Genomic DNA, 13,641 nt, shown 5'->3' on the forward strand with positions numbered 1-13,641 from the left:
TAACAGTTATATCTAAACTTGAGAGAGAACTTAAAATGTGCAAATTAGGCAGAGCAACTATTCATCATATCCATGCTAGAGTTTTATTTAGATACAGATTAGCATAGCCACTTTATTTATTTATTAAACACACTAAGCAAAATATATAAGCACAAAATCTTTATTTGGTTTTTTTCATAGTTATATTTTAATACAGTATAAGTATAAAGATAGACAGAAAAACTTATCGAGATAAATGGGGGTGCTCTCCCCCAAGCTGAATTTTGATGTAATTTCTCTTGATGTAGCTAGCAGGTGGTAGAGGTGTATTTGAAAGTCAGCAGCATTCTGACAGCGATTAGAATGTCCTCCGTCTGCTAGTCTTCTTGATTCTTAAATTCTGTGGAGCTCAAATAGACAACAAAGCTTGTGGAACTGATTAAGTGTTAGCATAAATATTTAGCCTTTATCATGTTGAGACTCCTCAATAAATGTTACTCCCTGTTTTTATATTTTCATTTTATAAAGCAGAAAAGAAATTTTTATTTTATTTTTATGCCACCATAGTGAATGTACTTATGGGTTTTATGCCACTCGTCTACTCACATGGGGCTTACTGTTTTTCACATTTTTATTTACATTTTAGGATAGTACGAATATGACTAACTAAGTAACTATTTAAAATAATTGAAAGGGAAACGATAACTACCAAGTTTACCTCTTGGCAAGGCGTTCAGTGTTTTTAAGTCTTCCGAAAGGGACTCTCCATTTTCTCATTCGTCCTGGGATTCGTTGGGTGGCGTAGTCGGTACTTCCGGCAGCGCCTCCTCTTCATGTATAGTTATCTTCTCTTTCCATACCTGACTCGGTGCTTCGGTCTCCTCTGGATAATTCTGTTTAAACTCTACGTCTTCTGACCTTATCACTTCTCCTTCGTAGTCTGCCCATCCGTCCTTGATGATTTGCCTCCTCTGGTTGCGGTTGCGTCGCTTTCTTACCTGCTTAGATTCTTCAACGATATAGTTAGGGTCAGTAAAATAACGACGTACCTTCTCTCAGGAGAAGTGCATATGGACTTCTCCGGTTCCAATGTAGATAATTGCTTTAACGGTGCTGAGGAACGGTCTTCCACGGATGATGGGTGGATCGTATTCGTCTTCTCCCATGTCAATAACTTGAAAGTCTGTGTAGACAAAATGATCGTCTATTTTGACTGGGACATCAGTTACTATTCCTTTAACTTCTCGAAACATCTGATCTGCCATCTGGAGCTGAATGTATGTTGGTTTCAAGGGCATGGTTCCGAACAAGAGCCGATAGGTGACTGCGGCCATTATGTTGACGCCCGATCTGGTGTCACAAGTCGTCTTGTAGAAGCTGTATCCATTTATGGAGCAATAGATGCTTGACATTCCTAGGTCGTCCTTCTTGGTCAAAAACGGTGACTTAAGTTGATGATCTTGGCCTCCATGAACTACAGTGACCATCTTAGCTGACTCGGTCTACACTTGCTTGTTCCTGTTTCTCCTGTTGGTCCACTTCCTTGATTTATGTCTGGATTGATCTGGGATTTGTGTAGTCTTGTTCTTGAAGAAAAATGTCTCCTTTCTCCCTTTGATATAGAAACTGATCTTGGCAGCACTAGCGTAGATGATAGCTCCCTGAGGTGTTCAAGAATGGCCTCCCTAAGATGATGGGTGCTCTCTCATCATTACCGGTCTCTACCACTACGAAGTCTGTTGGGGCGTACAAGGTACCAACTCGGACGCAAAGGTTCTTCAATATTCCTTTTGGAAAACTTATCGTCTGATCTGCAAACTGCAAACACATGGTTGTTTCTAATAAAGCATATGTAAAGAATTTTTCATAGAGTACCCTGGGTATAATGTTGACGCCAGAGCCAAAGTCGCAGAGTGCTTCTGGGACGTCCACCATGCCGATGGAGATTGGGATGACGGGGCGTCCTAGATCGCCTCTTTTGACCGGCAGAAGGTCAGTAGTGAATTCAGTGACGGGGTTACTCCAGTTATTACCTGCATCAAACATGTCTACAAGATTTACAGATTCTAATCCTTCCGGTTGTGATGGCATACCGGGGTTAGTAGTAGGAACAGCAGCAGCTATTTGATTTAAATGAGATTCAATCATTTTATTAAAGCTAATTTGATTCTTGATGGCAGTAGAGAAATTATCCATTCTATTATTTATATTTTCTAGCATTTTATCATTAGATGCCAATTTCTTAGATAGGTTATCCATTAGCTTTCCTTGATTAGACACTAACTCTCTCAGAGGTGGAAAATTATTATTATTGTTGTAAGAATTGTTACCTTGATAATTACCTGAGTAGTTAGGCCTCTGTTGATTCCAACCTTGATTTTGTTGAGGACGGTTGTAGTAGTTGTTGTTGTTGTTGATGTAGTTCACATCCTCAAGCATCTTAGGGCATTGGTTGCCTGAGTGTCCAGTATCTCCACACTCCTCACAGGTCATGTGAGAGTCGTAGATGTGCATAACTTCCTTCTTATCTCCAGCTCTATCATCTAGCTTCTTCATTAGCAGGTCTAGCTTTGCAGACAGCATGTCTACCTCCTTGAGCTGATGCATACCTCCACCTCTCTTGTGTGTCTGGGTCCTCTCTTCATTCCAGCTTTGATTGGACGCCATCTTCTCCACAAGAGCTATGGCTTGTGGTATAGTAAGTGATAAGAATGCTCCTCCAGCTGCAGCATCCATGGTCTCTCGGGCACTGTTGCCGAGCCCATGATAAAATGTCTGCATTAATAGCCAACTCTCCATTCCATGATGGGGACATTCTAGGATGTAGTCTTGAAAGCGCTCCCATGCTTCTGGAACAGATTCATCATTTTGTTGCTGAAAACTTATAATCTTCCCACGAAGAGCATTGGTCTTGCCCATGGGAAAGAACTTTGCCAGGAATTTTGTTGAGCAGAGTGCCCACGTAGTATTCTTCTCCTTTGTAGCGTAGAACCACTGCTTCGCTCTTCCTAACAGTGAGAATGGGAAGAGGCGAAGTAGTATACCATCTTTGGAAACTCCTGATATGGTAAATGTGTTGCAAATCTCCAAGAAGTGTTGTAAATGAGCACTAGCATCTTCATGTGCCTTCCCACAGAACTGGTTGGATTGCGCCATGTTGATAAGTCTAGGCTTGAGCTCAAAGTTGCCATCGATCTCTGCAGCAGGTCTAGTGCAGATGTTGTCCGTAGTGGGAGCTGAGAACTCGTGGATTGATTTGTTCGCCATGGCTTCGAACTCTGAAGACAAGTTCCGGTGATCTTCTTGATTGGATGAAGCTTCTTGCTGAAGTGTTGATGATCTCTTCTTGAGCTTGGCTCTAGTCTTCTTGAATAATGCTTCAAGATTGTCAACAAAATTTCCTGGAAGATGTCTTCTATTCATACATTCCCCTGCATAAGATAAAATAGAAAAATATCGGGGTAAAACTGTATGAGAGAATAGATAAGCTCAATCATATTAGTGATGCGAATGATAACTCAAAATCTTTTATTTCATTCCTGATTAGTAATCAACCTTCCCCGGCAACGGCGCCAAAAAATGCTTGTTGGGTATTCTTAACATCATTACCAAAAGTAGACTAAGTTTTCTAAATCTAGTAACGGTGCCAAAAATGCCAAACATATCCCTCACACCACTTAAGCCAAGTTGTCATCCCCAGCATCACATAAGAGACGCGGTATTGAAATATGCAATTGCTCTTCTAAATAAATAATGAATGGGATCTGCAAGCGCACAGATTAATTCCGATGTAGCATTTTAACCGGGAAGTATTCCAGGTATCGTTATTTATATTTTTACCACTAGGAAGGGATTAGTAATCATCAATATTGATTACAGAATAGAATATGAGATTGAGCATCTATCATTGCATGTATAATTGAGAACATTATATCTAACTCTTCCATACAGGGATAAGTGTCACATAAAAGATATATGAAATAATGAATAGTGACAAGGATAACTAATCTGATCTAGCCACATAATAAATATGATAAGCACCTCAATTAGATACTCTAGAAAGTCATTAGTATGGTATTAGAACGAACTACAAGAATATTCCCTAAGTTATTCTCAACTATATAGTCTAGCATTATCATAATTAGTGCAAGCATACTTAGCAATCATTGCGAGACAAGACTACGCCCATGCATAGTGATATTAGCAAGGTAAATGAGAAACATAGCAATCACTCCCCTGTAATAATATTGCTCTGCCAGCCCAATACACGAGAGGGGGACTATATAAGAATCAATGAAGCTGTCACTATCACGAACCACCCCACGATCTGGCATATTGGGTACAATCGCAGATAAATACTGTATAAGCACCACGCCTACTGTTGGGTATTTTAAACGCAAACAGAAAAATCCGCAAGCGCACGGATACCGATGTAGCTTTCACCCGAGAGTATTCCAGAGTATCGATTTACCCATGGATCCGATGGATAAACGCTATACGATCCTAAGCATGTATATAGATCCAATCTAACTAAGCCAAGTAATTAACTATGATAAACTAAGAACAATATAATCTTGAATATAAGCAAGTAGAGCAAAGTCATAAGCAATATATTGAAGTAGAACAAAGTCATATTCATAATATTGAAGAACAAAGATAATTAGAAAGCAATTAGAAGCACAATTAGAGAATTACCAAGAATCCTCCTGACAGATCCGGAAACCAATCGAAGATTGACTCCTTCTAGTTCTAATCCTATGTAGCTATGCTAATCTAGATATCTAATTGATGTGGTGGCTCTAATCTTGATCAGAGGCTTCTTCTCCCTTGAAGAACAATGAATTAGGGTTGAGAGGCTCCCTCCTCCAGGGGGCAGGGGGTCTGGTTTTATAGTCCCTTCAAGTGAATATGGGCCGTTGGATCAAACCAACATAGATTGTATGGTTTAGATTCATCCTTTAGGTCGGTGGAGATCTCCCATGAAGCAGAGTCCTGATTGGACTCAGGGAGGGGGCGGGCGCCTAGGGGAACAGGGCGGGCGCCCTGCCTCTGGCCCCGTTTCGCCTCCGCTTCGGTCTCGTGGCTTCTGGAGTCTTCTAGATGTAAGGTAATTGCGCGGCACGTTAATATCTCTATGTAATCCCGATGTGTGGGCCTTTCTTCCGTATTTCCTGATAACCCCCTGCAGAAATAGACAAACACCAAAACTCATGGAATTCTGTCAGATAAAACCCTAAGTCTAGATGTTGATTTCATTTGGATCCTTTTCTTTATTTATTTGATAATTAAATTTGATACTTAAGGACCGTCAACAGCCTTCCAAGGAGAAAGATAAGGCCGGGGGAGAAAGAAAAAAGGGCTTGGCCCAGAAGAAAGAGGAGAGAGCTTGGCCTACGGGTGGAGAGAATGGGGAGCCGGTTGGACCAGAATTAGAGAGAGGGGAAAGTTGTTATCCTTTTTCTTTTGTTTGTTTTTTTATTTCCAAACCTTTTTCAAATCCATTTTAAAATCTGTTTGAAATATTTTCAAACTTTGGTCAAAATCATTCATCTCAAAATAAAATGCACCAGCATGATTTACACACAATTGTTGCTAAGCCTTATGATAAATTTTATTTTAAAGCAAAATATTATTCTTCCTATATTATCATGAGCACAAAAATTCAAAATTAAACCATTTTTCACCTATTTTAAAATGAGCAAATTTTTGGGTGTTACACTCAAGGATGAGCAAGAGGTAAGCTTGGGGGAGTTTGTTGACGGTCCTTAAGTATCAAATATAATCAGCTAAGAAACAAAGAAAAGGATCCAAATGCAATCGACATCCAGACTTAGGGTTTTATCTGACAGAATTCCACGAGTTTTGGTGTTTGTCTATTTTTGTACGGGGGTTATCAGGAATTATGGAAGAAAGGCCCACACGTCGGGTTTACATAGAGATATTAACGTGCCGCACAATTATCCTACATCTAGAGGAGTCCAGAAGCCACGGGAACGAACGGGAGACCGGACGGGCTTGGGGGCAGGGCGCCCACCCTCCCCCCTTGGGCGCCCGCCCTGGACTCGGGGCCAATCACAGCCAACTTCGTGGATCATGCTCCACCGACCTAAGGGAACAAGGAAAACCATGCGATTAATGTCGGTTTGATCCGACAGCCCACATTCACTTGGAAGGACTATATAACCAGATCCCCTGGCCCCTGGAGGAGAAGAGCTCACACCCCTAATTCATTATTCATCTTGGGAGAAGAAGCCTCTGATCAAGCCCTAGAGCCACCACATCAATTAGAACTCTAGTTTAGCATAGCTACATAGGATTAGGACTAGAAGGAGTCAATCTTCGATTGGTTTCCGGATCTGTCAAGAGGATTCTTGGTAATTCCTCTCTTGTTCTTCATTTGTTCATCTTTGTTCTTCAATATTATGAATATGCCTTTGTTCTACTTCAATATATTGATTATGACTTTGCTCTACTAGTTTATATTCGCAATTATATTGTTCTTAGTCAATCATAGTTATATACTTGGCTTAGTTAGATTGGATCTATATACATATTTAGGATCGTATAGCATTTATCCATGTGTACAGTGGGTAAATGATAAGTATTGTGTAGGCGTGGTGCCTATACCGTATTTATCTGTGATTGTACCATATATGCCGGATCGCAGGGTAGTTCGTGGTAGTGATAGCTCCATTGATTCTTATATAGTCCCCCTCTCGTGTATTGGGCTGGCAGAGCAACATTATTACAGGGGAGTGATTGCGATGTTTCTCATATTCCTTGATAATATCACTATGCATGGTCGTAGTCCTGTCTCGCAATGATTGCCAAGTATAATTGCACTAACTATGATATGCTAGACTGTATAGTTAAGAATAACTTAGGAAATATTCTTGTAGTTCATCCTAATTCCATGCTAATAACTTGCTAGAATATCTAATTGAGGTGCTTATCATATTTATTATGTGGCTAAATTATGATGATCAGATTAATTATCTTTGTCACCATTCATATTTTATTTATCTTTTATGTGACACTTATCCCTGTATGAAAGAGATAGATAAATGCTCTCAATTATACATGCAATGATAGATACTCAATCCTATATTCCATTCCATAATCAACATTGATGATTACTAATCCCTTCCCAGTGGTAAAAATATAAATAACGATGCCTGGAATACTTCCGGGTTACAATGCTACATCGGTATTAATTTGTACGCTTGCAGATCTCATTTATAATTTATTTAGAAGAGCAATTGCATATTTCAATACCGTGTCTCTCATGTCATGCTGGGGATGACAACTTGTCTTAAGTGGTATGAGGGATAGGTTTGGCATTTTTGGTGCCGTTATCAGAATTAGAAAACTAAGTCTACTTTTGGTAGTGACGTTAAGAATGCCCAACAATCATTAGCCTACCAATAGATTAGCACCTGTACTAAACACTTCACTTGATTATTAGCAAACAATAATAACCGTATCAAGTTTCATCAGATGTTCCTTCTTGCTATCCTCAGTATCATTATTAAGAACCATTGTACTTAGTGATGCTACGTTTGCCGCTGCTCTGTCAAGTTCTCACTATCCGAGAGAGACAGCGATTCGAATCGATTCCTATCCAGCTGGCGGGTTATTCCTAGCACTCACCCAAGCATCCCCCGTCGGAGAGCAAGCGGGTCACCTTTGGTACGACTCAGGAATCGCGGCTCCGATTAGCGCCATACTCCCAGGGCTGCCACTCTGCTAGGATGATGAGGACTTTTAAATCACCTACCCTTGGTCTTATGCCAATGCTCCCCCACATACCGCACTTCCTCCGGTAGTGTGCACTTTATACTTGCCAGTCTTCCGGCTTGAGTCATACTAGGTGGCCTTTGGAAGGTGGGGTTGGTTTGGCGGGGGTAAGGGCATTCTTTAGAAAAATGCCCAGGCTTACCACAATTAAAACAAGAGTAATTGTGGTTGGGTGGATCAGTGGGGCAAACACCTGGGGCGTTCGGCTGGCGTGGTGCAAGGGTGATGGCAGTAGGTCAAGGGTATACCTGCTGCCCTGGTCTATATTGTGGTGGGGAAAAGGGACCACGATAAGGTGACGGCGTTGGAAAACGTCCGTGGCCCTGCGGATGATAAATGATTCTCTGGCGCTTTTGACCGCGACCAGAGAAGGAGGAAGAAGCAGCCTTCTTCTTGGCTTCTTTGTGCTTTCTATTCTTTTCCTCTGAGGCGATGGCAATATTTACCGCCTCGTAGAAGGTAGCATTTTGGCAAGTGGTCATCATGGTCTGAAGTTTAGTATTTAGACCACGCATGAAGCAGGCTTTCTTCTTCCTGTCTGTGTTCACATGGTCTGTGGCATATTGAGAGAGATGATTAAACTTTGCCACGTACTCCATGACACTTTTATCGCCTTGCTGCAAGGCGAGAAATTCTTCGGCCTTCATGGCCATGAGCCCTTCAGGGATGTAATGGGCGCGGAACGCATCCTTAAACTCGGTCTAGGTAACCTGGTGTCCCGGAGCATGCATAGCTAGGAAGTTCTCCCACCAGGCACCTGCAGCTCCCCAAAGCTGCTGAGCTGCGAACAGGGGCTTCTGAGTTTCTGAACATTGAATCAGACTAACTTGTGCTCCATGGTCTGGAGCCAGTCATCCGCTTCTAACGGCTCATCAGCCTTAGTGAATACTAGGGGCCTTGTCTCGGTAAAGTCCACGTACCGAGCTTCTCCGTCCCCATTGTGCGGTGCTCTGAAGTTTGGGGCAGGGTGTGGTTGACGTTGTGCTAACTCGCGCAGCAAGCGAGCGTTATCGGTAGTGGCACTCAAAAGAACAACAATGGCATCAGCCAAAGAAGGTGGAGCAGGTGGAGGTTTGGGGATATCATCCCCTCCCTGAGATGTCCCAGCTCCATCAGATCCTCGCGTACGCATCGGCATCTGCCACAAGAGTCACAGGTACTTGTTACCACATGAAATTCATAACTTAGAACATATCTTACATACTTCCATTTATTTATTAAACATCAGTTTGACACACTAGGAACAAACGAGTACAACTTCTTAAACTAAAAGAAAACTTTATATTACAAACCCGACCCCACTACGGTAAACTAGGAATCCTACAACGACGTTGCCCGCGGCTTCACCGAACTAGTCGGTGTGGCCAGAGCTGTAGCCCGGGTCGTCATTGCCGTCATCCTGATCACCCCTCGGGTTGTTATCATTGGGGTCGGACTCCTCTTCATCACTGATGCCCTGATCGGGTTCCCCATCGTCCGCCAACTCTCCATCCGTATCCATCTCTCCTTCGCCTGGCGGTGGATGGAGCTGATGATATAGGCCAAATGCAATATCACGATATTGCATTGCCAAGTCATTGACGGTATCTAAATGATGTGCCAGCTCCAGCTTCTCCAACTGGAGCTGGTCCTCTCGCTGCCACGCGACATCCCGCTGCGCGGTGACCGTGGCCGCCATCTTCATGTATAGATCTTTAAGGTACCTGGCCTTGCCCAGCTTCGCATTCATCCTAGTCAGCTCGTGCCTGTGTGTGTTTCTGGCCTCTTCTTCTTGGGCAATAGCGGCATTCCTCTCCTCCACCATACGGGACAACATAGCCTCACAGTTCTCGGTAGCTTGTTTTTCTTTGGCTAGTTGAGCTTTAAGTTCGCCGATCTCTATGACGTTGTACATCCTTTCTCTCATCACTTCGGTCAACTCGGCGGACAACCTATCCACCTCCTGCTGCGGCGGTGAACGGCTGCTGCTTGCTTGATCGCTTCGCGGGGCCAGCTGGTGTTTGGGGACCCCTTTTGGACCTGTCCTCTTACGCGGGGTCAGTTTCCAACGAGGCATCCTATGGAGGGTAAGTTCGGATTAGTAAGGGAGGCCTTACGGGTTAGCAAGAATGGGATTGATTCTATACAACCCAACCAAAACTAGGAGGAAGGAATTTTAACCAAGTTGATATATCATGATGCATGCACGTACTTACGATTACTACCAACAACTCACAACGATATTACTTCAGATTTTTCAACATAGGGCAATACTTTATGTTGCTCCTCCATACCACTTCAAAAATTCTAAGAAAGCCTACAGACAGGGGTAAGTTAGGACTAAGCACTTGGACTCAAAGTAGGCAAGTTTATAGTATTGGATCCAAACGAATTTTGAAGTTTTTCAAGAGGTACAGCAGTCATCTTAGCAACGAATGCTCTGATACCAGCTGTGGCAGAACCCCCTAAGTGTTTGGGCCCACCGACACCTGTCATTGTCCTAAGGACCTCTGACGGTGATGCCGGGGATCCTCCCACTTTAGAAGTTCGATGAGCATCGCAGGACGCTCATTCCACTGCTACCTGTGGCGTCCTAAGCAGGCTTGTCCTGACCACTGGTGATGGTCAATTAACGAGAACTTCTTCTTCTCGCCCTTACAGGATAGCAAGTGGCCACCTTAACACCAGGATCATTCGTTGCGAAGACATTGCAGTATCACAAATGACATACGACCAAAATAATATTTCAGAGTAAAACAGCGGAAGTATTACATAACTTATTTTACAAAAGGAGTTCTTCCAAATAGCAGAGTGTTATTACAAGCTTGGTCCAGCGGAGCAACTTAAACTTTATTACATCGATTACAAATTTACAGACCCTGCCCATGGGTCACGCTCACTCTTCTTCGTCGTCAACCTCGACAACGGTCACACAACAGGGTCCGAAACAAGTCGACTCCTGAGCTTCACCTGCAACAGGGGTTATGAAACCCTGAGTACGGGGGTACTCAACAAGACTTACCCGGTGGAAAAAAAAGAAGTTCGGGATGCAGGCTTAGGGTAGACAAGGAGTGGCTGAGCAAGGAGCCAAATTGTTTTGCCAAAAAGCTTACTAATAGTGCATCCTTACTTTCAAGTTTTACCCATGAATTCCTCTCCTTAAGAGGTCGAGGAGTTCGAGGACAGTCTATCTAGTTGCTTCTCACAGACAAGTCTGTAAGTTCCTAGTCCTTAATCAAAGTATTATCTATCCAACGGCCAAAGCTTCATGTCACTCTGAGTCCGGGAATTGGGATCCGAACCTCATGAGACTTTTCCCCCTTTCTCATTTTACTACTTAGTTGCATATTTACTACGATGAGGGTCAGTGGATTGAGTCTCCCAATCGGGGAGCAACGACGATTCGAACCACTTAGCAATCCAGATGGAGTTCCTAACCACCCGACATATGTAGAACCAAATCTTGCATATATCAACCCAAATCAAGCTCTCCCCAAATTTGACCAGGTTCGCGGCACCCGAGAGCACAGTACTCCACCATCCTACAGCCGATCTAGATGTTTTCCGGTCATTTCAGATCCGTAAGGTGGGCACACGTTACTCTCGCCATCTTTCTACTCCTAGTGCGCGAGTAGCTGTTCGCGTCGAGGGATCCCAAGACCGGGCTTACCGAGGGCAAGTGGCTAGTACTAAAAATTCTCAACCCATCAGGCCACCAACGGACCGGTCCTTAATCGACACAGTTGGAGACACTACTTCAAGACTCCATTCTTAAAGCAAGTCCACCGACCGGTCTCAAGTTGAAACATCATTGATCATAAGTGTACTCCACAACAACCCTTCAAATTTTGTTTGAAAACCTATCTAGTAGCAGGGCTAAGCATCGCTATGCGATTTCAAAATAACACAGGTGCCAAGAACAAGATAACAAATATCAAGGTAGTAAATGCAGCAAGTAGGTTAACCCAATTCTCAACTATCTAATGCAGCATTTTCAATTCATAAGTGATAAAAGATTTAAAACATTCAAGGAGGGGTTAATGCATCCGGGGCTTGCCTTGGTTGCAGGGCAGAGAGGGACCCTCGGAGACTTCCCAAGTCTCGGATCCTACTTCCTCGAACGGAGCACCGACCTCGGGGTTCGGTTCAACGGGCGCTCCTTCGGTCACGTGCACTATACGCGAAATGATGAATGCTCATGATATTCGTATGACAAATATGCAAAAAGGGACCAAGTTAAATGCCACTGGCCGCCTCGATGCAACACAGATTAAACAATAATTAAAGTTGTTCAACAACTTAGTGTCTTTACCCAAGAGGTTGCATCTGTAAATTAGTACTTTTCTTAATTCATAATTATCTTAAATTAACTAATTATTAATCCTATTTACCTTAATTAATTCTTAATTAATTATTAAAGACAGTAATTAAGCATTAAGGCCAAACAATAATTAAATGCCAAAGGTCATTAGGGTTAATGACCTCAGGTCATCACATAAACCCAAAATCACTCAAACCCTAATTTTGAGCAATTAACTAATTATTACCTAATTATCCTAGAATTATTATTTAATTATTAATTAAGGGTTTAATCATGTTTTGTTCAAACATTATCCAAAAGACACCAAATTTTGTGTGGAGCCAGGGAATAATATTCAGAGACTCCCCATAATTTTTGGTGATTTTTGGACATACTAATAAATTATTAAAATTCCTAGAAGTTTTATTTACTTATTAAGAGAGCAAATTTTTATAGACATGCAAACTACCAGAAATAGCACCTAGCATTTTTCTTGTGCTCTACCCATTTTATGGAAGCTATACAAAAATTCTCATAATTTTTGGATCAGCACAAAATTTACTATTCAAATTCAGACATCGAGCATTTTTAAACAAAAAGGAAAAAGAAAAAGTGCACTATGCCGCGCTGGTGGCCTGCTTGGACTCGGCCCAAGTCGGCCCGGGAGCTCTCCCACGTCACGCGCGGGCGCTGCCCTCACACACGGCCACTGACGGGCGGGTCCCGCCCGTCAGAGGCGTCTTCTTCCTCCCGCCACCGCTCCGGTGAGCTCAGGCTCCGCGCCGGTGAGCTCCCGGCCTCTGCAGTGGGGTGGGCCAGCACCTCCGGCTTCTCGCGCAACCCCTAGGACACACGGGACAACTGCTACTCCCTCCTAACCCTCCTGCTCACGTCCATGGCGGACGGCCGCCTCGGCCAAGCAAACGCCGGCCACCACGAGCGAGTAGAGCGTGAAATGAGTAGCGCAAAAGCAGCAGGAGCTCACCACGACTTCAACTGAGCAAAGAGCAGCAGCGGAGAGGGTCGGAGTAATGCTGGCCACGGTGGTGTGCTCGCGGCGGCGCTTTGGCCGGAGTTGGAGGGGAAAACGGCTCGGGTGGGTGCTATGGTGGGGTAGAGCTTGTGTTCAGGGGCGTAAACGGTTGCAGGGTTCTTGGCGGAGCTACGGGGGTTCCTCAGGTGGCTTGGAAGGGAGCGATGAGGACGAATTTGGGAGGCGCAGAGAGCTCGTCGGCGTCGGGGTTCAAAGAGCAGAAAGGGAATATCCCGACCACCCGGGGCTTTATCCACACGACAGAGGGCGGGTTGTGGATGAGGACGTCCGCGCGAGGCACAGCAGCAAGCAGCTGCGTGGCCAGGCGCGTGGCGGCGTTGGGTGCGGCGGCTCTGCTCCGGCGGCAGAGCATCCCCCCTGCTCGGCAGTGTAGCAAGCCCAATCCATTCAGTTTGTAGTTTTGCCAAATTCGCCCAAAATTTGAACTAAACACAAAATTCCACCAAAACAAAAGTTGTGCACAATTTTATAAACTACAAAACTTCTTTTGGTGACCAAAGCCAATTCTGAGTGGAACAAGATGAATTTGACA

Source organism: Sorghum bicolor, chromosome 6 (assembly GCF_000003195.3).
Source record: "Sorghum bicolor cultivar BTx623 chromosome 6, Sorghum_bicolor_NCBIv3, whole genome shotgun sequence".
NCBI classification, from domain to species: domain Eukaryota; kingdom Viridiplantae; phylum Streptophyta; class Magnoliopsida; order Poales; family Poaceae; genus Sorghum; species Sorghum bicolor.